This window comes from Paramormyrops kingsleyae, unplaced genomic scaffold, assembly GCF_048594095.1.
Source record: "Paramormyrops kingsleyae isolate MSU_618 unplaced genomic scaffold, PKINGS_0.4 ups32, whole genome shotgun sequence".
NCBI lineage: Eukaryota > Metazoa > Chordata > Actinopteri > Osteoglossiformes > Mormyridae > Paramormyrops > Paramormyrops kingsleyae.
In genome coordinates this window covers 110,001-115,000 of record NW_027325970.1, presented here as the reverse complement: position 1 = coordinate 115,000, position 5,000 = coordinate 110,001, and positions in this window count along the sequence as shown.

The window sequence follows — 5,000 nt, the reverse complement described above, 5'->3', positions numbered from 1 at the left end:
CTAATCTCAAGGCCAGGCCGTGCCTTTGTCGCTATGGTAATGTGAAGGTCTGGGTGATACTATCATGCTAATTAGGGTTAGCACCTGGAGAGGCATTTGAAAGGCAGTGTTATGCTGATGAAATCAGGGCTGGGGAACTTCCAGGCTGATTCCTGGAACATGCTGTGCTTTGTTTAGTTTGTCTCCACCTCTGTGTATCCCTCCCCCCTTGAAACGTATAAGCTGCGCCGAGCTGAGTCTTAGTCAGACTTGGATGACTACAGCGGCGCATTGGCGAGTTCTCAGTAAAGAGGAACTTCGGCCGGAGAGATATGCCAACGTCTCCCGGTCTCTGCTTCGACAGAGGAAAACGTTTCCAACACGACCCTAGCTCCAAACCCTAAGCATAGGCCAGACGGGGCGACCATAGCTCCGAACCATAAGCGTAGGCCAGACGGGGCGACCATAGCTCCGAGCCTAGGACAAGGGCGACAAGGGTCAGCCTCCGCCCGGGGCCTACGCATAGGCCGCAGTGACGAAATTTATAAATTGTTCAGTCTAGCTTCCAACATGACAGTATATGAACTGAGAGAGATAGGCAGATTGGATTTGCAGTTGGGGGTAAAGATGGGGACATTTGTAATAAGATCAAGTCTGGGGGCCCAGGAGTCTGAGACATTGACATTTCATCTCTGTGAGCTTCCTGATCACCGGGTGGGGGCCCAAAGTAAAGGTGAATGCTAATCTCAAGGCCAGGCCGTGCCTTTGTCGCTATGGTAATGTGAAGGTCTGGGTGATACTATCATGCTAATTAGGGTTAGCACCTGGAGAGGCATTTGAAAGGCAGTGTTATGCTGATGAAATCAGGGCTGGGGAACTTCCAGGCTGATTCCTGGAACATGCTGTGCTTTGTTTAGTTTGTCTCCACCTCTGTGTATCCCTCCCCCCTTGAAACGTATAAGCTGCGCCGAGCTGAGTCTTAGTCAGACTTGGATGACTACAGCGGCGCATTGGCGAGTTCTCAGTAAAGAGGAACTTCGGCCGGAGAGATATGCCAACGTCTCCCGGTCTCTGCTTCGACAGAGGAAAACGTTTCCAACACGACCCTAGCTCCAAACCCTAAGCATAGGCCAGACGGGGCGACCATAGCTCCGAACCATAAGCGTAGGCCAGACGGGGCGACCATAGCTCCGAGCCTAGGACAAGGGCGACAAGGGTCAGCCTCCGCCCGGGGCCTACGCATAGGCCGCAGTGACGAAATTTATAAATTGTTCAGTCTAGCTTCCAACATGACAGTATATGAACTGAGAGAGATAGGCAGATTGGATTTGCAGTTGGGGGTAAAGATGGGGACATTTGTAATAAGATCAAGTCTGGGGGCCCAGGAGTCTGAGACATTGACATTTCATCTCTGTGAGCTTCCTGATCACCGGGTGGGGGCCCAAAGTAAAGGTGAATGCTAATCTCAAGGCCAGGCCGTGCCTTTGTCGCTATGGTAATGTGAAGGTCTGGGTGATACTATCATGCTAATTAGGGTTAGCACCTGGAGAGGCATTTGAAAGGCAGTGTTATGCTGATGAAATCAGGGCTGGGGAACTTCCAGGCTGATTCCTGGAACATGCTGTGCTTTGTTTAGTTTGTCTCCACCTCTGTGTATCCCTCCCCCCTTGAAACGTATAAGCTGCGCCGAGCTGAGTCTTAGTCAGACTTGGATGACTACAGCGGCGCATTGGCGAGTTCTCAGTAAAGAGGAACTTCGGCCGGAGAGATATGCCAACGTCTCCCGGTCTCTGCTTCGACAGAGGAAAACGTTTCCAACACGACCCTAGCTCCAAACCCTAAGCATAGGCCAGACGGGGCGACCATAGCTCCGAACCATAAGCGAAGGCCAGACGGGGCGACCATAGCTCCGAGCCTAGGACAAGGGCGACAAGGGTCAGCCTCCGCCCGGGGCCTACGCATAGGCCGCAGTGACGAAATTTATAAATTGTTCAGTCTAGCTTCCAACATGACAGTATATGAACTGAGAGAGATAGGCAGATTGGATTTGCAGTTGGGGGTAAAGATGGGGACATTTGTAATAAGATCAAGTCTGGGGGCCCAGGAGTCTGAGACATTGACATTTCATCTCTGTGAGCTTCCTGATCACCGGGTGGGGGCCCAAAGTAAAGGTGAATGCTAATCTCAAGGCCAGGCCGTGCCTTTGTCGCTATGGTAATGTGAAGGTCTGGGTGATACTATCATGCTAATTAGGGTTAGCACCTGGAGAGGCATTTGAAAGGCAGTGTTATGCTGATGAAATCAGGGCTGGGGAACTTCCAGGCTGATTCCTGGAACATGCTGTGCTTTGTTTAGTTTGTCTCCACCTCTGTGTATCCCTCCCCCCTTGAAACGTATAAGCTGCGCCGAGCTGAGTCTTAGTCAGACTTGGATGACTACAGCGGCGCATTGGCGAGTTCTCAGTAAAGAGGAACTTCGGCCGGAGAGATATGCCAACGTCTCCCGGTCTCTGCTTCGACAGAGGAAAACGTTTCCAACACGACCCTAGCTCCAAACCCTAAGCATAGGCCAGACGGGGCGACCATAGCTCCGAACCATAAGCGAAGGCCAGACGGGGCGACCATAGCTCCGAGCCTAGGACAAGGGCGACAAGGGTCAGCCTCCGCCCGGGGCCTACGCATAGGCCGCGGACTCTGCCAATATGTCCCAGAGGCGAATGGCCACTGCGGGGCCTCCAGCCCGGGCAGAGGGGAAGCCTCCCCGGCAGCCCCATTAACGCCTAATTGGCCAGGCGGCCCCGTCTACACTTAGTTGAGCTGGCGGCCTCATTTACATTAAGTGGACAAGTGGACCCGGCGGCCCCATTCACACCTAGTTGATCAGGCGGGCCCGTTCACACCTAGTTGATCGGGCGGGGCCATTCGCACCTGGTTGATCGGGCGGGCCCGTTCGCACCTAGTTGACCGGGCGGCCGCATTCACAAGTACCGCAGTGGGCGGCCTCGTTTACATTCAGGGGACCTGCCGGCCCGATTGACGTCTAGTTGATCAGGCGGGCCCGTTCGGACCTAGTTGACCTGGGGGCGGCCGCATTTACATGTAGCGCAGCGGGCGGCCGCATTTACATTAACCCTCTACCGCACACAATTTGATGGTACATGATAAGAAATTATTCCACATCACTTATTGGTTAATTTTGGGACATTTTATTGATTATGTATGTACATATTTATTTCACCGCCCCCCTCTCCAAATGATCTTTTGTTGCCTAAGGGCAAAGTTGTGCAACACTGATACAAAACCACAGAGAAAATTATGTCTTCATAGATCATAATACAATGCTCAGAGAGCAATGCAAAGTAACAAAATTTTTGATGGCTTCCCATCGTGCAAGAGGCATAACATCAGCAACATGTGCAATGTGGCTACTATGGCTCCAGAACATGCGAGTAGCTGGAAGACCAAATATTGACATATGGAGCACAGTGGCAAAGAACTGTTCAAGTTCTTGAACAGTAAGGTTAAGTGGCTTGCACAGGAGAGGTAATGGTGTGACATGTTTTCCATCGAGGGGTCTTGGAAGAACTACTGTCATCTTCAGGCAGACTGTCATCGTCATGTTCCTCTTCATCACTGGTGTATTGATCGTCTATAAATATATATACATATACGTCAACAAAAATACATCAATCACAACTAAAGCTTACATGACTGTATTGGATACCCTGTCTGCTGCACACACCTTTATTTCATTTGAATGACATCTAAAAATTTATCAACACATTTGATTTGTTTATGCAAATGAGTTCAATGACAACCAGAGAAGCAATATTTTAAAACCTACTTTCACTTCTGCTCAAACCTTTCTCTGCATTCCACTCCTCCTCACTGTCACTGCAGTCTATCTCACTGTCTGATGGGATATCCCTAACATGCTGATCCTGAGTTTTACTCCCATAGGAAAATCTTGTGTCCATTTTCTGCCAAAATGCGTTAAATTAAATTAGAAAATAATTTAAAAAACATTGTGCTTACAATGTGCAAAAGTACATGCAATAATATACTAACACACTGTCAAGAAAGCCTCTTAAAATCTACCCCTTATCGCAGAACGTTGCCCTAGGGCAACGAAAACATAAGCTATATTTCAGAACATGCAAAATAAAAAGTAAGTAAATAAAACCTGGGGGAAAAAAAAAAAAACAAGGCTTCTCTACAGCTTCATAGACATGCACATATTTTTTTATCTACAGATAATGCCAATATAAATAAGGTTAATGAAGGAAGCACAGCGGGCGGCCTCATTTACATTCAGTGGGCCTGCCGGCCCCTTTCACACCTAGTTGATCAGGCGGGCCCGTTCGCACATAGTTGACCGGTACGCCCGCATTTAAATGTAGGGCAGTGGGCGGCCTCATTTACATTAAGGTGACCCGACGGCCCCGTTCGCACCTAATTGACCGGGCGGCCGGATTTTCACAGTTGAAAAGGCGGCCGGATTTACATGCATTTGACCAGGTCGGCCGTATTTGCACATAGTTGAAAAGGCGGCCTCATTAGCATTTAGTGGGCCAGGAGGCCCCATTCACACCTAATTTAGCACGATGGGGGTGGGGGGGGGGGGGGTTTGGTGAGGGGGGGGGGGGGGGGGTTGGGGGTTTAGCGCGGTGTGGTTGGAGCTGGGGGGGGGGGGATGGGCAGTGGCCAGCTCCCGGAGGCCTCCCGGTGCTCCCCGGGCTGCCAGGCGGGCACAACAATGTCCCGAAATCGACCAGACGAAGCCAGGCCTTCTGCCTGGGCAGAAGGGAAGCCTCCCCGGCCAGCACGGGGACGGCGGGCCGCATGGGTAAGTGGGGGTGGTGAGATGGGGAGGGGCCGGGGGTGGGGGGGGCAGTTTGGTGAGAGAGGTTTTTGGGGGGGGGGGGAAGGGGGAGGGGGGGGTTTGGTGTAGCGCGGTGGGGGTGGAGCGGGTGGGGAGGGGGATGGGCAGTGGCCAGCTCCCGGAGGCCTCCCGGTGCTCTC